General features: G+C 37.1%; 1 protein-coding gene across 6 annotated transcripts in view; it reads right to left on the bottom strand.

The window, feature by feature from the left end:
• Window positions 1-22,443, bottom strand: part of COL8A1 (collagen type VIII alpha 1 chain) — a 150,505-nt gene that overhangs the window by 53,232 nt on the left and 74,830 nt on the right. For all 6 annotated transcript variants that reach the window (XM_073009676.1, XM_038003229.2, XM_038003233.2 and 3 more), the window contains one exon: window positions 549-668. The gene's annotated coding sequence lies outside the window, so the exon portion shown is untranslated. The remainder of the gene's footprint in view (window positions 1-548; window positions 669-22,443) is intronic.

Here is a 22,443-nt window from a genome sequence, read left to right as displayed (position 1 = left end):
TAAAATATCAGCCAGAAAAAAAAATTGGCCCAATTAAGAGAAATATGATAATGGTAGAAAAACACATATAGACATGACAGAGATGATAAGATTATTTTAATTTTCCCATTTGCACTGGAATTATTTATGTTACAAATCTCCAGATCTTTTATTACTTAAAACCCTCTGCTGAATCATGAAAAGAAGCTTAAGTTAGCAATTTTCCTCTGCAAAATCTAACTCCTAGCATCTGGTGAACATTTGGATACCTAGTCAAGATCTATGGAAATGATTATTTTATGACTGTATTCAACATGCCTAGACTTAAATATCAGCTAGGATCACACTCTGCACATGTATTTTACTATAGGGGATTTGAAAACCTAATATTGGTAGCGATGGTCTCAAGGCTTTTGCAACGATGGAAATGGGGATGGGAGACAGGACATGCAGGCAGGCTAGACACTGAGTGTCTGCCAGGGGCCCTTGTGCTCCTGGACAGCGATCTGCATCTTTACCTGTGGACCACCCAGACCACTGCCCTGCCCTCTGTTGCTCCTCACACTTACATTTATACTTGACAGGACTGTTGAATCAAAGACCAATGTCCTTGCTGGTGCCTTCCTGTAACACCCCTGGGACTGGTTTCTGTCTCTTCAGCAGATGCTGCTCAGCTTCCACAGCAACTTCTAAAGTAGAAAAAAGAGGATACTTTTACTCAGGGCAATTAGAAGTGGATTATCAAAGTGTATTATTCTGGATCATACGAGAAATTGCATAATAGGAATGTATAAATACGTAAAATGCTATTAGTTTATTTTTCTGCGTATGCTATATGTAGTTTTTGTCCAAATAAACAACACATTGTATATCTTTATTGCTTTTCATGGTTGTATTATGTGATAAGTTCTCACCAGTTTAATTTCCATTAATACAGATCGGAGATAATTGGAAAGAATTTGGGCATTTGCCATAGAGAATGTAAATTTATGAAGAAATATTAATAATACCTCAGGGAAAAAAGTTAATTTTATTTAAGAAAAATGAACTTTTTAAACAATACATTTCCCATCAATTTACATATGGCAGTATTTGAGTTATAAATTATTCTTGATTATTTATCAAATCAGGTGTGATGGGGCTTTAATATGGTGACACTTTTATGTTTTCATTTGAATTTTTGGCACAATTTAACTAGTTGACTAAACTTTGTAAGTTATCTGTAACCTAGACTCTTTAGAAATCATATGGGACTTGTCTCCAATTAAAATGAATTTCAGAAATTTAACTCTGTTTTGGGTAATAGATACTCTGTATTTTGTTTTCATGTGTTTCACAGGAACTTGTTTAAGAAATATCTACATTTGCTGTTCAACAAATATTTTAACAGGAACAACTTCAGTCATTCAGATAAATACATCAGTTTGAAAGCCAGTATTTGTTATAAGCGCAGAATTGGATATCAAATTTAGTAGGTTTGAAATGTGATTTAAGTGGTATATTCTAGAGTAGTACTGTCCAATAAAACTTTCTGTAATTATGAAAATTTTTCATCTTTACACTATTCAGTACGGTAGCTACCAGTCATGTGTGGCTACTGAGCACTTGAAATATGGCTAGTGTGATGGAGGAACTTAATTTTTAGTTTTACTTAATTTTAATTAATTTGAGTTAATTAAACTACCTGTGGATAGTGACTCTAGTATTAGAGAGTATAGTTCTAGAATTTCTGTGTATTTAGCACTCAACACAAAATGAAGAAGTACTTGAATGTCTTCTATCTGCAAAATGACTCTAAAAAAGCAGTAGTGTTCCTAAAGCACAAGGCCCAGCCTCTGACATGTGGCTTTCCCTACAGAGGCTACACAATGTGTGTTCAGGCCCGAAGGATGGATACAGCAGCATCCTGCACTTTGGCTCAACTTGTGGATATTTAGACATAAACTTTGGTTTAGCCATAGGTGATTCGAGAACCTTTGCCTCTGGAAAGCCATGGGATTTCAAATTATCTTTAGCAATAAAGTTTGGTGATAGTAAATGGACTCAAGAGCTTGACTTTCCAGTTCACTCTCATGTAGTATGACTTCTTGCAGAAGACTGGCAGGAAATACAGACATATATGAAAGGAGATATACCACAAACGTAGTTGCCTCCATGAAAAAAACTCTCCAGATTCAAACTGGATATCAGGAAGAGGCTTGTAAGTAATTTTTGTGCCTCTTTTATATCATTCTTCAATACATATTTATTGAGTATGTACTATGTGCAAAGTGTAATGCTTAGTGTTGGAGATACAATGTTGAAGAAATAAATTAGATACCGCCCTTCCCTCATGCCGCTGAACTGCATTAGACAATAAGATTTTTTTCATTTTTTCTTCTTCTTCTAAAAATTCATTTTTTTCTTTCTGGTTATGGTGAAAATAAAACAAGAAGAAGATACATAGCATAATACAAACGCTGAAGATCACTGTTATGTACATGTCATGTATCTTATTCAGTTTACCTCTCTCTGAACAACTTTCCCAGACCCGCACCTTGGTAGCTGATGAAACCGCTTTTTGAAATGCAATAGTGGAAGCAGAGAAAAAACACTGAAGACACCTCAATTGCCATTTTTCGACCCTCAGACTAAGGGTCATTTAACACTGAGTGTTTACCACATATTATTTAAAGAGGTTCTTTTCTCTCTATGATGCCGAAGAATGTCCTTTAAAATAATTGCTAATTAAAAGACATTTTTGTTGTTGTTAATGTGATGACACTTTTTTACTTTGTTATTCATAACACTGTGAGAAAGAGTGCTACAATTACTGTTTATGAAATTAATCAAATTATTCAATATTCAAGCACCATTGTAGGAGCTAAAGGGAACCGTTAGCTACACAGGCCATCTGTAGCTCATTGTATTTCAGTTAATTTTTGAAGAATGAGCCACAAATTTGGCACAATACTAAGCAAGAATTATTTAGTTAGATTTGTTTTTTCTTCTCCACACAGCAGCTGCATAATTAAATATATGGTCTGACCTGCATTTATAAAGTGAATTTTCAAATACGTCACTGATGGAAATCTAAGGATGAAAAGAATTAAGGATTAAATTAAATTAATGCAACTACAATACTTAGTACTTAAAGTATTTTAAGACCAAAAAGTAATTGTTCTAAATATATTAATTGGTAATATCCTTGAGGTTGTAGACAGACGCTTAAAAATAATTTTTAAAAATGAATTATGAAGCAATGAAAGAAACCAAAAGATAAACATACATAAATACTTAAAAACCCGTTGCAGGTGAAATTTTCGTGAAAAAAATTAAAAGGTGAAGGGGAGTTTGCTTTATTCCTTAAAAATGTTATACCTTATGGAGGTTTTAAAACATAGCCAGATTCTTTGATTCTCCTCTGTGTTCTCTCCCATTGAATCTGGGAGAGCTTATGAACTGACCAATTGAGCACAGTGGAGCAGGCATTATGTAACTTCTGCAGCAGAATCACAAAAGGCCATGAGGCTGACCTTGATTGCTGGAACATTGTCTTTTGGAGCCCTGAGTCTCCAAGTGAGAAGTCTGACTACCTAGAGACCACCACACAAGAGAAGCCACATGTAGGCACTCCTGTTGACGATGCCAGCAAATCTCAGTCTTCCTTTTATCACTGCCAGGGTACTAAATATGTGAGCAAAACCATGTTGGGCCCTTCAGTCAACCAGTTGCCAGATGAGTAAGTCATGACAGCAGAAAAACTTCTAGACCTACCTCAATTCCTGACTTCTAAAATTGTGATAGAACATGTTTATTGTTTTATGCTGCTGAACTCTGATGTTTATTATGCAGCAAAGATAGCAGGAGCATACCCTCTTGTATTTATGATATTTTTACAACAGAAAGTTGGAAAACTGAATGTGGAATACACTCTGGGAAAAGTTGTTTGCAAGAATTAAAAAGCAGTCTTAGTATCTTTCCAATATAAAGAGCTCCTACAAATCACCAAGAAAAAAATACTCACACCATATAGGAAAATAGGCAATTAAATTTACAAAAGAAGATAATAAAAAGCTAATAAATATGTTAGAACGCCTTCAATCTCATTAGTAATGAAAGGAAATGCAAATTAATCTATGAAATTAACCTTTCAGTTATCAAATCAGCCAAGATGAAAATATATTTAATGTTGGTTGGGCTAAGTGAGAGTATAAATGGCACAGACTTACTGGAAAATAAATTGACATTATATACCCAGAGTTTTAAAAATATTTATATTCTTTGATGCTTCTAGGAATTCAGATAAAGAAGTAATCAGAAATAAGGTAAAATAATACAGAAAATGTTTACTACAGTTCTATTTATAGGAATAAAAGTATAGAAACAAGCTAAAAATCAATACAGTTAAGTAAATTATGTATTTTATATTATAGAATATTGTTTTATTATTTAGAATGGAATTTTCAATATTTTTCCTTTGTTAATTCTGATCTGGGCACACCATAGCAGAACAGAAAAATCTTAGTATGGACACATAGACTGAGCTTTGAATCCTAGATTTGCCATTTACTTTTCCTGGTGATATTGTTTGGCCTCACCCAAATCTCATCTTGAATTGTAGTTCCCATCATCTCCACATGTTATGGGAGGGACCCAGTGGGAAGTAAGTGAATCATGGGGGCGGTTACCTTCATGCTGTTTTCGTGACAGTGAGTGAGTTCTCACAGGATCTGATGGTTTTGTAAGAGACTTCTCCCTGCTTCACTTATATTTCTCCCTGCTGCCACCATGTGAAGAAAGACATGTTTGCTTCCCCTTCGGCCATGATTGTAAGTTTTCTGAGGCCTCCCCACCCATGCTGAACTGTGAGTCAATTAAACCTCTTTCCTTTATAAATTACCCAGCCTCGGGTATGTCTTATTAGCAGTGTGAGAACAGACTAATACAGTAAGTTGGTACTGGTACTGGGGTGCTGCTATGAAGATACCCTAAAATGTGGAAGTGACTTTGGAATTGGGAAACAGGCAGAGGTGGGAACAGTTTGGAGGGCTCAGAAGACAGGAAAATGTGGGAAAGCTTGGAACTTCCTAGAGACTTGCTGAGCAGCTTTGAACAAAATGCTGATATTGATATGGATAATGAAGTCCAGGCTGAGGTGGTCTCAGATGGAGATCAGGAACTTTTTGGAAACTGTAATAAAGGTCACTGTTGCTATGTTTCAGCAAAGAGACTGGCACATTTTGCCCCTGCCCTAGAGATCTGTGGAAATTTGAACTTGAGAGAGATGATTTAGGGTGTCTGGTGGAAGAAATTTCTAAGTGGCAAAGTGTTCAAGAGGAAGCAGATCATAAAAGTTTGGAAGATTTGCAGCTTGATGATGCAATAGAAAAGAAAAAACAAATTTTCTGGGGAGAAATTCAAGCCTGCTGCAGAAATTTGCATAAGTAATGAGGAGCCAGATGTTAATACTAAGACAATGGGGAAAATATCTCCAGAGTATGTCAGAGACCTTCATGGCAGCCTCTCCCATCACAGGCCCAGAGGCCTAGGAAGAAAAAATGGTTTTGTGGGCTGGCTGTGTGCATCCTAGGGACTTGGTGCCCTGTGTTCCAGCCTCTCCAGCTGTGGCTGAAAGGGACCAAGGTACAGCTTGGTCTGTGACTTCAGAGGGTGCAAACCCCAAACTTTGGCAGCTTCCATGTGGTGTTGAGCCTGTAGGTACACAGCAGTCAATAATTGAGGTTAGGGAACTTCTGCCTAGATTTTGGAGGATGAATGGAAATGCCTGGATATCCAGGCAGAAGCCTGCTACAGGGGTGAGGCCCTCATGGAGAACCTCTGCTGGGGCAGTGCAGAAGGAAATTGTGGGCTTGGAGCCCCCACAAATAGTCCCCACTAGGGCACTGCCTGGTGGAGCTGTGAGAAGAGGGCCACTGTCCTCCAGACCCCAGAATGGTAGGTCCACTGACAGCTTGCATTGTGCACCTGGAAAAGCCACAGACACTCAATGCCAGCCATGAAAGAAGCTCAGAGAGAGGCTGTACCCTGCAAAGCCACAGAAGTAGAGTTGCCCAAGGCCTTGGGAGCTGACATTTTGCATTGGCATGACCCGGATGTGAGACATTGAGACAAAGGAAATCATTCTGGAGCTTTAAGATTTGGCTACCCTGCTGTATTTTTGACTTGCACGGGGCCTGTAGTCCCTTCGTTTTGGCCAATTTCTGCCATTTGGAATGGGTGTATTTACCCAATGCCTGTACCTCCGTTGTATCTTGAAAGTAACTTACTTTTGATTTTACAGGCTTATAGGTGGAAGGGACTTGCCTTGTCTCAGATGACACTTTGGACTTGGACTTTTGAGTTAATGCTGGAATGAGTTAAGGCTTTGGGAGACTGTTGGGAAGGCATGATTGTGTTTTCAAATGTGAGGACATGAGACTTGGGAGGGACCAGGGGCAGAATGATATGGTTTGGCTGTGTCCCCACCCAAATCTCATCTTGAATTACAGTTCCTGTAATCCCCATGTGTCATGGGAGGGACCCAGGGGGAGGTAATTTAATCATGAGGGTGGTTACCCTCAAGCTGTTCTCAGGATAGTGAGTTCTCATGAGATCTAATGGTTTTATAAGGGGCTTTTCCCCCTTTTGCTTGGCACTTCTCCTTGCTGCTGCCATGTGAAGAAGGATGTGTTTGCTTCCCGTTTCACCATGATTGTAGAAAGTTTCCTTAGGCCTCCTCAGCCATGCTGAACTGTGAATCAATTAAATCTCTTTCCTTTACTAATTACCAAGTCTTGGGTATGTCTTTATTAGCAGCATGAGACGGACTAATACACCTGGATATTTGGAAACTTGATTTACCACTTTGGCTTGGATTTTTCATATAAGGAAAATGAACTGAGTACCTATTCCATTGAATATGGTGATGATTAAAATAATTTATGTAAGAAATAACAATGCATAATTGTTTTATTTATTTATTTATCTATTTATTTATTAGTTTTTGCCTTAAAACAACAAAAATATATTCTCTGCAAGTCTGGAGTCTGGAAGTCTGAAATCAAGATATTGGCAGGGCCATGCCCCTCTGAGGGTTCTAGAAAACAATTCTTCGCTCCTTCCAGCTCTGATGTTTGTTAACAGGCCTTGCTGTCTCTCAGCTTGTAGAGGCATCACTCCCATTTTGTTATGTGGCCTTAACAGTTTTATACTTATATTTGTCTGTTTATAAATAATAAGCATAATAATTGTTCATGAGTATTGTCTCTTCTTGTAACCCAAGGACACCATCTGATCTCCATATCTGAATTCATATCACTTTCCAAATTTACTGGAAGTTCTTTCACCCTGGCTCCTTTGATACCTCCATTTCTACCATAGTCCAGTTTCTATACCATAGTCAGATCTTGAGAACAAAAACCAAAACCAAGGAGTCAGTTTTCTTGCTTACATCCCTTCAATGGTTCCAACTGCCTTAAACACACCTCTACTCTTGCTCTGCTCTCCACACAGCAGATGAGGTGCAGTTTGAAAAATGTAGATCAGATCATGTCATTCTCCTGCTTCTATACCCCAGTCCCCATACCCAATAGCTCCCCATGGCACTGAGAATGAATCTAAACTTATTTCCTGGCTGCTATGCCCCACATTATTCCCTCTCTGCCTTCTTTCCAACCTTGACCCCTACCTTCTTATCCTCCACCCCTGGCCATGCAGGTCTTCAGCTTATGAAAAACAGAGAGCTGATCCTTACTTCTAGGGCTTTGCCATTCCTCTGTCTATAATGCTCTTCCTCCAGAACACTGCATGGCTGTCTGGACGCTTCACCATTTCATGTCTCCACTTGAATATCACTTCCTCAAAAAGATTTTTCTTGAACATCCAATCTAAAGTTAAGCACTCATTTTTATATATCTTTAATTCTCTTTAATTCTGTAGTAGCAGTGATAGTTTCCTTACCTAATTATACATTTTATTTATTTTCAGTATGTCTCAACACCCATCCTTCTTCTCTCTCCAACTACTCCAAAGCAGGAAACTTGCTTTGTGTGCTGTAACATCTTTTGCAACCAGAACCAGGCCTGGCACATGGTAGGCATTCCATAAATATTTATTGGACTCCTTACAAATAAATATTATTTGTACTTTTGAAACACAGAACTTAGCCCTACAAAAGAAACGTCATGACATTATTTTTTAAAAAGAACAGAAATTGTAAACTATATGGGCATTTTAAAAGGCTTTGATGGTTCTGATTAGAGTTAAGTACATAGCTTCAATTTTGAAAAAAGAAAAGCCCACAAACAAAATCACAAAAGCATAAAATTATTTCATGAGTTTAATGAGAGCTGTCTTGTCAAATCAATGCTTTAAAAATTGTATCACCACTCAACAGGCTCCTTGCTTTGAAATGAATAATGTTCACTTCTCACCAATATTTTTATTGCTGCTGAATATGTGATTTATTTACTGGGTTAGGAACAAGTCTTAATAAAAAGACTTCCCTTTCAGCACCAAAAGTGTTGGAAAAAGTATTTCATTTTTGGAGGCTGGTTTAATACAAGCCTCCAGAATGAGATATCTTAATGACTCCATTGAGTACATGGGAGTTCAAGCTGTTTCTCTGTCATTCACTCTGGGGTGCAGGAAATGTGGTGACTGGGCCTCAGTGGCCAGGTATGATAACAAGACTCAAAATCTGAATTGCTATTTACAGATATGCCATAACATTTCAAAAAGTATATAGTATTCTCTCAGATGATCAGGCAGAAGTTTTGATATGCATTTCAACATAGCCTATCTTCACCAGTTTTGAATTTCTTTCACAAAATTCTTATGGTTGTTGTCAAACATTCTTATGGTTCCTGAAGGAAGAAGAAACACATATTTGTTAAACGTGTCCTTTGAACCAGTCTCCTTCCTAATTGCATTATCTGCACAGTCTCATTTAATCCTTACAACTGTGCAGTAAATGAATAAAGGCAACGGAAAGAAAGCTTCTATTAGTTCATGCAATGTTGAAGGAGAAGATTGGTGAATGAGGAATCAGGAAAAGAAACGAACTGTCTATTCTTATCCCATTGACATCATCCCAGAGTTTGGTTTCAAGTTTTTTAAGGGATACTGTATTTTATTTTACTAATTCATGGCAGTTGTCTGGAGCATGACAAATGCTCATTGATCAACAATGCTCTTAAATTGGGCACAAGATTTCCATAGGAACTGCACATTTGTGTTGTATAAAAGTGCCAGGATTTAGAAAAAGACAATTGGGTGAGGCATCTTGAGGTTCCTTTAAGCTATTCTTACCTTCTCATAGAGTAGTACATCTGATTTGGCTTCATGCTTCTTATAATGCTTAGAGAGCTAGAGGAGGGGGTGGGGAGGGCTCATTTCCCTTTCTTTATCCATCTGAAGGAACTCTTCAAGCCTTTGGCTGATTTTTACAAAAACTCAAGGTTGTATAGTCTCATAAAACTCTAGGATTGTGACATCCATTTCTACAGAAATAGGATCAATTCTGAACTAACAACTAATCATGATAAATTAGAAGAGAGAAAAACATTCCCTAAGGTTGTACTAAGGTACCGTTGAGAGTCTGGATTGGTAGATCACTGGCTTTCTTTTGAGTACATTATGGATAGAGAGACCTTAATTTTCCTTTTTTTTTTTTTTTTTTAATAAAACCCATGCAGTGGTCTCATGACCATATTTAATGGTTACAAAGTTCAAAGAAGCCAAACCTAAATAATCTGGTAAAGGAAAACACTGAAAAGATCTAAATAACTAAAGTGTATATGAAATCTTTGGATTCTATTAGTTTGAAATAAAGAAGGTAGGTGTGAGAATTTAACACTTCAATACGTAAGTAAATCTGAGAAATAGCAACATTAGCTTAGAGAGCTGGAGAACAGAAGCTTCCATAGTTGGAAGCTAAAGTTAGGCCCTCATGCTATAATTTAAGTGGCAATGTTTTATAGAAGATACCTATAAGATTTTCATTCTAGTACATCCTTCTGATACTTTTGCAATAGATGGAAAATATATCAAATGTTTCCCAGAATTCCTCATTCTTGTTGAGGAAATATGGAAGGTGAAAATCTAGCTTTTTTTTGAATGAAACAACTGAATGAACCTTCAGTCAGGATAAAATATTGAGAATATAATGGTGATGCAGGGCATGGTCAGAGGTCTTCTAAATAACCGAGGTCAGGAAAAGACTGAGGCTTTTCCTAATGGTAAATATTAAAAAAGAACATGGCAGGAAGTCTTCTTTTACTTATCCAGATATTTGAGAGCATAGAGCAAATCCTAAATTGAACCAAAAAGAGTGAAGTAGGTGGATTCCTTTGCTTGGGCTAATAATATTACGACATCCTTGTATTCAATTATCTTGACATTTACATGATGATCAATTTATATATTTAACCATAAAATTAATTGAATAATTTATTAATTAAATACTATAGCTCAGCTAAGACACCAGTGAAGCCATTTGTATTGGGCAAGTTTAAAAAAGAAATCTATTGGGTGACTACAATTTGACTTAGTTTTTCCTGAGGTTAAAAGTTGATTTATTCCTGCTTAAAATTAATTGTTGATATGGATTCAGTAAGAGCTAAATCATTAAAATGATGCTCTATAAAATCATTTTATGTACCTTTAAAATAAATATGAAAAACTTCAAGTATATTTTAGTAGCCACTTGCCCTGCAGAACAACCATAATCTAGACCACGGTAGGAGGAAGCAGGAACGAGAAAAATATGTGCTGTGTGTGTGTTTGGGATATGATCCAGGTTCTGAAACGCTCTAGAATCTTGGTAGAATGAGCTCTGTGCCAAAACACTTTATGATGTGCTGCTTCTTACAGGAAATGTAACATCTTTGCAGTAAGAAAAGTTTTCAAACAGACGTTTAAAAGAAGCTAAGAGAAGAACTCTTATGGCAGTGGGTGAGCTCAGCAATGTCCTGCTGTCCAGAGAGAGTCTAGTGAGAATCCAGCTCTTGGATGATTCCTCTTCTTCCCGTAACAATCAAAATACCTTTAATCCAAGGTAAAATTTGATTTCCAGAGAGAGCACTCCCCCCAAAATTGCTCTAAATTAAGCCTCGTTCAGTAATAGTAACAGCTGTTGTTTATTGAGGATGTCTTACATGCCAGGCTCTGTGTTAAGTATAATTTGACTATATTATACGTCATTTAATCCTCACCACAATCCAAAATAAAGCAATCTTATTATATTTAAGATCATGTAATAAAATCTTAAATTGACTATTACACACACATCACACCTCCAAATATATTATATGAAACCAGAGTCTATGTTTTGTTCCCTTTTCTTTCCCCAGTACACAGTGAGTGACTCATAATTGGTGCCTAGAAAATATCTGTTGAATTAAATGAAATGTCATTTCCTGTGCTTTCTGTGAAAGCAGATTTTCGTCAATCATTTTGTTCTCTGAAAACCTAACTTTGAAGACCCTAGAGATGAAAAAGCATTGGAATTTTTTAACCTAAGAAATGTGGATTGACTTATCTCTGTCTTCTTGGGTTAGTGAGGAAGACTGATGTAAAGGAAGGTTGGAAAACGTTGTGTGGGAATTGGTTGGAAAGAAGAAATATTAATCTTTGTAAAAATGACTTCTGTTCCCTCTAGACTATAAACACAAAGAAATAGGAAAAACAAGATACTGTGAACTTGATAGTCTTCCAGGGTGTGTCTGAGATTTAACAGCCTGGTATGGCAATGGTCACTGGCAGACAATGCTCTGAGCTGAGAACTCCAGCAAGACTGGATTTATACACAAGAGAAGGAAGGGTCATGGTGGAAGGAAAGCATGCGAATAAATGCAGTTTTGATTTCTGTGCATTTTAGGGTAGGCTTAGATTTTCTAGCTGCTGATTGGGTCCTTGTCCGCACTGCTGTCTGCCCTGATGACTCCTGACAGACAATGATCACCTTGGTATGTGACATATAGGAGGACCAACCAATGACACAGATTCTGCAAACTAAGTCCTGTCTCTCCAACTTTAGCTAATCCATGGGATTATTTTTTGAGCATCCAGTCATGTCAGAAACCATTATTGTCAAGGACAGTCACATGGTGTCCACCTGCATGTACACACAGGGTCGTGCAAAGCAAGTTAAACAGACTCCATCCTTCACCTTCAGGAGCTTGCAATAAAAACCAGACAATAGTTGTGGCAAACACAATGGGGTAAACAGACACACAGCTGTATGAGCAGAGAAGTACAGCAAATTAGTGAATTTTGGTATGAACCGTTAGTGCATGTGCTGTTTTTTGGGTTGGAAATGAGAAGAAATTCTGCAAGATGAAGAGAATTTGTGTGGACTCTGTGAAGGTAAGGAAGAAGAGGGCTGATGGTGGTGGGATAATCATCCTGCTCCTTTCAATTAGGAGAGAAAGTTTTGCTTTGGAGTCAAGGGAGAGGGTATTTCCTTCAGAGGAATCTACTCAGAGGGTACATGTATTGCTACTTAGGTTTAGGTTTTTCTAAGAGATTTGGTTGTAACCAACAGAGAGAAGGAAAATAAAAATTGTATTAAGCATGGCCTAGCCTGCCAGAGAAATTTCATAAGCCTTCTTTCCACTGGAAACTAGACTAAAAAGAAAATAAAACAAGAATGTATTATAATTGAACATTTCACTTATAACCAACTACCATATGCCAATTGACTTTCCAAGGAAATGATTACTTTGGTAAGTTTTGTTTTTGTTTTCAGGGGCAATATTGCTTGCCACTGTCTAGCATTTATGGTCTTTGACATCCTGAGCATTGTCAGGAACTAATCTGGACTTGCAGAGAATTCAGCTGAAAGCAAATTCCAGGCAGGTCTCTACTTCAGCCACCCTGAGCTGATAGGTATCTCCCTTCTTTTAACTACATTCAGGCAGAGAATTTGAAAACCTCTCCAGGAATCTTTTCCAGGGTTTATAAAATCTTCACTGCCAATAAGATCTTTCCATCTAACTTAAATTCCTTTGGTTCTAATTTAAATTCATTTCCTCTTTTTTCCTTGTTAGAGAGCAGAATACTATTCACCAATAGGCATTTCTTAAAATACATCTGCTAAACACACATCTTAGGCTTCTTACACACACACACACACACACACACAGCTTTGGTCTCTGGTTTTTTCTCAAGATAAGATAACCTGCTACAGATCCCTTAAAATTGTGAGTTTCCATAACTAATTTCATGAGGTTTATTCTCCAGATATTGACATGTAAATCTGTTCTATTTCTCTAGTTCCAATCAGACTTTTTAATTAAATCATAATAGTCTATAAGAATGTTGGAATTTATAGTTTGTGCTTCCTTGGAATGGGTGAAGCGAATGATAGTCTCAAGATAGTGATGGTCACTTCCTAGCTCTTAACATTTTGAGCAAGAACATTACCTCTAGATATCATGATGAGAGGAATGCCTTGTTTTGCAACTATAAAATGAAGACATGGACAAAAAATGTTAAGGTTTTATTTACCTTTAATACTCAACAATTCTATGAATATGTTCTAAGTATTCCTTTGGCCAAAAAGAGCAGCTGTTTTCTTTTAACTATCATTAATTTTACCCACAATGGTCAATGTGTGTCATATTATCACTAATTTTTCAAGCGAGAACTTCTAAATTAAATTTGTAATTGTTTTACTGAGGCATAACTTACATATTTTAATATAAGTCTTGTCAGGTACCTACTCCTGCTTATATGACAGATTAATGTCAAAGGGTGTAAGTTTACAGCTTGATGGGTTTCTGCACATGCTAAATCATTTTGCAGTTTATTATTGCCTAAATGTCTTTGCAAGACCATTGATATCATATATAAGAGTTTTTATTAAAGAGCTTTTACGCCACTGGAAAGGAGTCTGTAATTCTCTATCTCTTTTATTCACATGACTGTGTTTCCTGTCTTTCATGTGCTGGAATCTTTTAAAGCACATGGTAACAAAATGAGCCTTTTGAGAATATGATGACACATGGAATTCCCTTTAGAAGGTAATTCCTTTATTTCAAAAACTTAAGTACTAGGGAATAAAAAAAAATATATGATGAAAAGAATCCTCAAAAGTAGGACATTGAAAAAAGTCCATAGCAACTATGTGTTGATCTTTTTCTCCTGTGATTATCTATTGAGTATCAATTTTCACTTCATTTCCTTTTAAACTTTTGCTGAACTTTGAATTAAGCAGAAAAGGGCACATCAGAGTTAGCCACATCGAAAACCCACTGCCGCCATCTTCTCAGGGGTTTTATAATAAAGGTGGATAGTCTCTTCCGTCCTTTTGTCTTTTCACATATTAGCCTGACTTTCCCCTGCCCTTTCACTTGCACACATACCTTTCTTTAAAGTCATTTTCTGCTTGACTTGAAAATGTACTTCATCAAACCTAATGGCTAATTAAACAAAGGAAGTCTGAATTTAATTATACTCCAGATATCAAAATAGGATGAATAATTGTTATAAAATTTAAGTCATTCTTCTTCTATTACAACCTTATCAGCATTTTATTTTCTGCCTCAAACAACAAATCTGCCTGAGTTTCCAGCCATTTCCTTTGGCCTCCTGTGGGCATCCCCAGGGCCCTTGTCTCCTCTCTCTCTCAGCCTTGACCATCCAAGTTGTGCAGTTGCTTCCCTCCCTCCCTCCCTCCCTCCCTCCCTCCCTTCCTTCCTTCCTTCCTTCCTTCCTTCCTTCCTTCCTTCCTTCCTTCCTTCCTTCCTTCCTTCCTTCCTTCTTCCTTCTTTTTCTCTTTCTTTTCTTTCTTTCTCTTTCTTTCTTTCTTTCTTTCTTTCTTTCTTTCTTTCTTTCTTTCTTTCTTTCTTTCTTTCTTTCTTTCTTTCTTTCTTTCTTTCTCTCTCTCTCTCTCTCTCTCTCTCTCTTTCTCTTTCTTTCTTCTTTTTTTTTTTTTTTGTCTAAATTGTGGCTTCTGTGCCACTGAGTGCAAAGCAGGTGTTCTACTCTCTGGCTGCCTGATGGGTCTGCTGAGCCATCCGCTGACATTTTAAATGTCTTTTTTCATGTTTTTGACCCATATTACATTACACAGCTCACATTAATTGTTCCCTGAGTAACATTTGCACTTTTTGACCACTGGAAGTGCCTGCCTGGCAGTCCCCCAACTTGGTGCTGGACTTGGCAGTGAGCAAAGGGGATGGCATGTTTGCTTTTTTGTGCTTCACTATCTGTAGTGGTACTTCTCAAATTCTGAGTGGCTTGGAGAATGCTCTCCATCAGCCCTTCTATCTTTTCATCCCCTTCTTTCCTTTGCTTCACCTGTCTTCTTCTGCCCATTCTCCGTTTCTACTCACCACACTGAAATCAACAGAGCACTGAGGGAAGAGTGAGGGTAAGGGGATCACTATGAAGGTCTTTCCTCCCACTCACTTCAGTTCTCAGAAACTCCTCGCCATCCTTCTAAAATCTTGCTTTAAATTAATTCTTCGTCACTTTTGATTCCAAAACCAAAGATTTTCTTTTCTTAAACTCTAATCCAGTACTTGGTCCTGGTTTTTGAATACATGACAGTTCTTTCATTTTCTCAATGCACTGACCACTAAGAAGCTCATTTTGCTATGATGAGCCAATTCACACAGAGCTCAGAGCAACCGAAAAGATTGTTTTAATTTAGGTTCTCTTAGGTATTTATGTCAGCTTGCATGATATATTTATATGAAAGGCTGCCTTTTGGCAAATGTAATTCCCTTGAAATATCCTTTTGAGGATCTATAACTATTATTTTTATAATGTTATCGCCTGGAATTCTGAGAAAGAAAAATCCAGATTAGCAGAATTCTAACTATATAGGAAGCTACCCATGGTAATATATTGTTATTTAATATACATTAAATATTGATATCAATAACATGTTAAATGAAAGGTCTATAGGAATCTGGAGCTTTTTTTGTTCCATGTCTATCTTACAACCTACCTCCTTCCCTGAAAATTTTCCATCTGTCATTCAATATTAGAAAATAATACAAAATGTTCTGACGCTGGGTCAGCCAATGCACAAAAAGTTAATTCGCCTTCTTTGCTCTAACCTTAGCAAAGAGAGATCTACTAGTTCAGTCATAATATGGTATTGGGTAGGTATCCAAGTGAGAAATTCTGAGAAATTCTATGACACAATTAACAGATCTAATTGGATCTATTCTTGATAACAACTGCCTGCCCACAGGGTGTGGGTTCATAAGGTTCAGGATAGTTTTGGTCTTAGAGACCGCTGCCGCAGAGACAGGTCTGGGTCACAAAACCATACACGATTATAATTCTAGTCATGTGGACTAAAAAATTTACCAACATGCAAATGAATACGAAAGTTGATCTAGCTCAAGGCAAGTGTTTGAATTCTGAGAGTCCATTGAAATGGAAGAAATGACCAGAGTGATCATTCCGAAGCCCATGTCACTCATTCACTTAAATAATTTAAATTGCCCCACTGATGTTAGAGTCTAAGTCTGGGTCCCCAGTACTGCACTCATAGCCCTATTGACCTCTACATCTTCCTTTCTCCTCTCTTCACCTCTCACTTCATCTATATAGAACTATATTAATTTAAATGAAGTCACCATACTTTCTTACCTTCTGAATTTGCCATACCTTGTTACCTCTGATTTGCCTGGCTCATGCTTACTCATGCTTCACATTTCAGCCTGGATGTCATTTCCTCCAGAAAGTCTTACCTGTTTCCTTGAGTTTGAATTAAGTGTTCCTCATATCTGCTCCCAAAAGCCTTGTACTACCTTAGCAGAGCAATCACTCTGGACAGGAATTGCCTGTTGATTTGCCACACCAGACCTGAAAATTAGGACTCTGTCTTGCTCACTGTTATATTCTGAGCGCTTGCCACATTTTAAGGCTGTTGTGAGGAGTAAATGAAATTTCTTATTCATTCAACAATTGTTGAGAGGGCAGGGAAGGACAGAAGATAGGCTACTTCAGTCAACAATTCATTCCTGAGTGCCTACTATGGGCTAGGAACTCCATTTGGTTGAAATATATTAGTGAACACATACAAACTGTAAAAAAATTTGTATCTGCTGAAAACATGTATATGTAAGTTACCCAACACAGAACCTGAAATATGGAGAGTCTTTTTAAGTCTTTAATGATAATAATAATAGTAATGATGAAAAACTAATATTACTGAGCATCTACTATGTGCTAGATACTTATTTAAATATTTTTTCACATATTTCTCAGTTTAATCCTTACAACAAATCTCTGATCCAGTGCTATTAATATCTCTACTTAGTAGGCAAGGAAAGTGAGACACAGGAATGGTAAGTAACTTGCCCACACAGAGTTATAGAATCAGAAAGCAGACCCAGAGTGTTTAACATTTGAACCTGGACTCTTAATGTTTTTATTATTTTTGTTTAATATTTAATATTCTATTATTATCATCTTCATGATTGTTACTGTCATGAGGCACTCAATAAATTCATGCTAAATAAGATGAAGCTGGAATATGAAATCTTTTCCTAAGTTGTATAATGATGCTGTGGCATTCTGGTACATGTAAGTATGCAACTGAACTTTTTTTTTTACTAATTTTGGCTCATAACATTCCATATCATTTATCTTTCATCACATAAAGTTTTTCTTACTCCAGAAAAAAGGTTAACTTCTAAGGACAGGACTTAGTGCCAGAAATCAATGCTGCAGAAGTAGAAATCTCATTTAGAAACAACTATCAGTCACTTGGGCAGTTTCAAGTGGATTTCCTCTACGTTTCAAAGAAAGGATTGTAGGATAGGATTAGAAGTAGCCTATCTTCTGTCCTTCTCTGCCCTCTCTAATTAGTTCTAATTAGTTCAAAACCTTAATCAAACTTGGCAGTTTTCAGTTTTTGTATTAGCATCGAGGATTCCCAGAACTTAACCAAGAATGGTTGGAGAAACAAGAAAATGTTTGTTCTCCTCTCTGACCCCCCTGCCTAATCAACTGAGTATTACTTGAATACCTACTCTGAGCTCATTCATCACAATGTTCTGCTCCACAACAAGTTGGTAAGCCTAAGTCATGGTACTTGTCTTCAAGAGGCCATCATCTAATTGAGAAGATAAGATGTGCACAAGAAATAAGAGGGATAACATCATACACAGTGGATTACTGTGTTCTCAGTTGTGTGGACTAGTCTTGGGGACTATAGGTGCTCAGAAGACAGGGAATTTGATTAAGGCCAGAAAAGTGAGGGAAGATATTATGGAGGAGATGGGAAGCTGGGTCTTGCAGTGTGAATGGGAACTGGATAAACAGAGGGAGATTATTGTGCATTTGGGGAAAAATTTGGCAATGGAATGGGTGTTTGTGAGATTGCAAAGACCCTGGTCTCTTTAGAAGAGAAAAAACATTTTAGAGACTGATGAACAATATGTGTCCATGTAAAGGGTAACCTTGAATAACAAGAAGAACAATAATAAAATAGCGCTGGATGAGCCCTTAGAGAGTATCTGAATTGAGCAATTCCACAACAACAAATAATGTAGCTCCAACTTTATCTACAACCCTAGTTTGGGCAAGCCAAGCTCTCTGAAAGATCATCATTAGTTAAAAAAAAAAGAGCCATTACTAGAGTAAGAGAGGTTTTAAGTTATATACCTAATTGGGGTTTGGGCTCCTTCTGATGTTAGCTCATTACTAAGTTGCATGACCATGTAAAAGCTACTTAATTTGGTGAGGGCTCAGTTTTCACATCTAGAAATAATAAGTTTCAATCATTTTAGTTCTAGTGGCACTCTGAGCAGTTAAGATTTGTGATTTAATGATTTATTTTGCATTTTAGAACCTATGTAATATTTTATCATGTACCTAGAATAGATTTTCAGACTAAACTCAACTAACAGCCTAGATTCTCTTAGATTGTTCTAAGTGGTGTATTAGATGTGTCGTGCCTCTGAGGGGCCATGAACAGTCCAATCATCAGATCAAAGATTTTTAAGGCTAAAATAAGCCCTACCAAGCATAGGCTGAAATGGAAAATAGTGCTTTGTTAGTTACTTTACATAAATGCGGTGGTGTTGCTGATGATATAATGAGTAATATTTGTTATTTACTAAATGCCTATTTTGTGCCAATAATTTTACATAAAATATATTTATATAATTTATGTAATAACCCCTCATATAAATATTATCTTATATGTATAGCACAAAACAGAGATGTTATGACTTTCTTAAATTCACTTAACTTTTCAGTGGCAAGACTGAGATTCAGTTCCAGGACTGCCGATACACAAACCTATGCACTTTTCGATAGGAAGCATTGGTCTCCATGCTCAGTGAAGAATTCAGAGGTATAACATTGCTAACATTTAACACAGGTCTTGATTCCATATGAATCTGGGAAAATTCAAAGTAAATGCTGAAGAATTAGACCCCTTGAAAATAATTAGGATTTTGAGTTCCCTATTATGTTTAGGCCAGAGAGTCAAATGCCATGGCTGGAATTTAAAAGGGACTGAACAATCTTATGACTAATAATAGCATTTGTAGTCATGAGGATTGAAACAAAAAAGGAGAAAACAGCAAGCTTTAGGGTCAAATATGCAGCACCAAGGGGTTAGAAAAGTACTTCTTGCTCAGTTCAAATGTCATGCAAAGAAGTGCTGAGGGTTGACTGTAATTGTGACTTCTGTCACTAATAGGGCTTTCGAGGAGGGGGATCATGAGTCATCTGATGTGACAGGAAGGCCACCTACTACATTTTCTGTCTGGGTTTTGATTTTGTTTGGAATTGTTGACAAACTATGCTGATTGAAATTCTTATTATTTAATAAGCTTTCTTTTTGTAGCACATTTTAGAACATGCATATAAAAATTTCACTGTCAATATTATTAAATGAATCTGCGTATTATCTTCAGGGAGTCAATGAATTTGCATTTTGGTGCTAATCATTCTGATGGAATGTTTGTCTTACAAGTATTTTTTTCCAGTGCAATTTCCTCGGTGTTTAAGATGCTGGTCTGATGGGTGAGCTTTCACAGGCTGTAAGAATTCAGATAAAAAAGGTGCTACCCCACCAACATGAGAATTAGAATGCTCAAGATGGTCTTTTGCATGATGTTCATGCATCAACCAGTTTTAGCAAATAATTCTACTAAAAGAACTATTACTCTGTTCTCTCCTAGGTTAATTCTGGCCCTGTAATTACCCACTTATGTACTCTGGTATGACAAACTGAGATGTGGCACACCAAGTTTTAATTTGGACTCAAATGTGTATCACATGGCAATCAGTTTGCTGATTGCAAATTCTTCTACCTTTGGACGAAAAGGGTTATACCACTGTAAAATATAATTATTTTAATAAGGGCAATCTGAGAAATATCCCAGAGTGAAGGCATAAGACCTTTTAATTCTCTGTCACAGACTCCATGAAATAGGGAAATGCAATAGAGTGTTCAGAGCCATCTCCAGGAGTCCACTAGTCTTTGCAGAATGGTCTAGAGAGTAAACACTCCAAGCCCTTACCCCAACTCCACTTTAGTATTCCCACGTACTAGTGATGCAATAAAATCATTCATTTCAAGGGGAGGACCACAGAATAAAAAGCCATGTATTTGCTTGTTCTCTCATGTTTTTATATTCTAGAAAATATTATTCTTTCTTTGCTGACAGCTTATGTAGCTCTGGCTCCAACAAATTTTTGCTTGTTCTGAGATAAATGCAGAAAAAAGCATTGGGAGGTTGGGAACTGTCATTACAGATACAAGTTCCGATACATAAATAACCTCCTGCTTCTCAGGACAACATGGATAAAATGGGGAAGAGTTAACTCATTCTACCTCTCTGGATTAGGGTTATTCACGGGGAGTCAGTCTCAGGAAAGGGCACTACCACCTACCCAAGGGCAAAAGTCCAGTACTTCAAATCATTCTTCATTCTCCTCTTTCCCTTATTTCTCACATCTGAACAATCTGTAAGACCTGTCAGCTCTATCTTTAAAACAAATCCCTAATATAGTCACACAAAGACACGCAAAGTTCTCTTAGGCTAGAAGTCCTATGTGAATCTCCAACTCCATCATAACCTGACTGTACCATGCTTGTTTTCCTACAGCCACAAAGACCTTGCTATTCTCGAAACACACCAAGCTTCTTGCTCCCTAAGGACTTGGCATTTACAGTGCCTTTGGTCTAGAATATTATTCTTTCAATTTTTAAAATTATTCCTAAATACAATAGCTAAAATGTTATTTCCTCAGAGGGGCCTTCCCTATGTAAAGTGGTTCCTTCTCCCTCTATGGCACACCTCTGTTTATTCTTTTTGGCATTCGTCATCTGAAAAATTTTATTTATTTGTTTTCTTATTCAATATCTGTCTTTCCACTAGAGTGTGAGCACTTTTAGATAAGGAATTTTGCCTGCCTTGTTCTTTACTTTACTCCCAGAACCTGAGATCATGGCTTAAATATTTGTTGAATGAATGAAGAATGAATGGATAAATGAGTAATGGATAAATGGATGGAAACAGGTCCCTGGGACTATTGTCAACAAAAATAAAGGGAGCTGCTCACAGGTGGCCAATAAGATGCATAGTATATTTAAGTTGTAATAGCCCCAGAACAAAGGTCAGTTCCTCAGATAGATTCCATTTCATCATTACTTCTGTTAACATTTTGGAAGCACAAGCTACATAAATCAAGAGCTCCAAGAGTCACTTGTTTCCTTGAGAATCTGGGAATTTTATGGGATAGGCTTTAGAAATTTCTTCCTTCCAGCCAGCCTGTCCAAATGCTTATGCTTTTCTTTCATAGTGGAGGGCACCCTTGAGAAAAATAGAATGTAATCCCTGGTCATGACGTTGAGGTAGGTTAAGTTTTAGGAAGTCCAGTACAGCACTAAGTTGAAAACAGATGGTCTGAATACAAAAAAGATAGAGCTACTTGCATTACAGCTACAACCGTGTGGTGGTGGTCTCTGGCCCACTAATCATAAATACATGTGTTTTTAGACACATCCAGGGAGAGCTATGTCAGGGGCTCTCATTTAAAACATGGAAGTCTGAATTTGTCATCCAAGTGCGTCTATGGTTAAACTCCCAGGTTGGTTGTGTTTTTCATTTGCCTTGATTTTAAGTGTTAACATGGACATACATCCATAATGTCTTTTTCTCCTCCCCTCTCATCAGAACCACAGGCTTCTGGCATTCTGTTTTTATATAGGAAACCAGATTAAGTAAAACAGCTTCTTCCCATAAGATAAATCCTCCAGTGGCCAGTCTGGGACAAGTCAGCTCCTTTTGTGCAACTACATACTCAATAGAACACTGTTAAAATTTCTTTTAATTGTATTTTTTTTCACAAATCCATTCCCAGAGCTTATAATACTCTTAAACGGTAAGCCAAGCAATTACAGTGGCAACTTTATTGAAACAATACCACTGCTCCTTGAGAGAAGGATTAAACAGGGCTCACAACAGCCGTCTGGCAAGGTGCTTAGCTCACAAG

The sequence above is a fragment of the Chlorocebus sabaeus genome, chromosome 22 (genome assembly GCF_047675955.1).
Source record: "Chlorocebus sabaeus isolate Y175 chromosome 22, mChlSab1.0.hap1, whole genome shotgun sequence".
Classification (NCBI taxonomy): Eukaryota; Metazoa; Chordata; class Mammalia; order Primates; family Cercopithecidae; genus Chlorocebus; species Chlorocebus sabaeus.
Note: the sequence above shows the minus strand (reverse complement) of the source record. Positions and strands in the feature narration are given on the sequence as shown.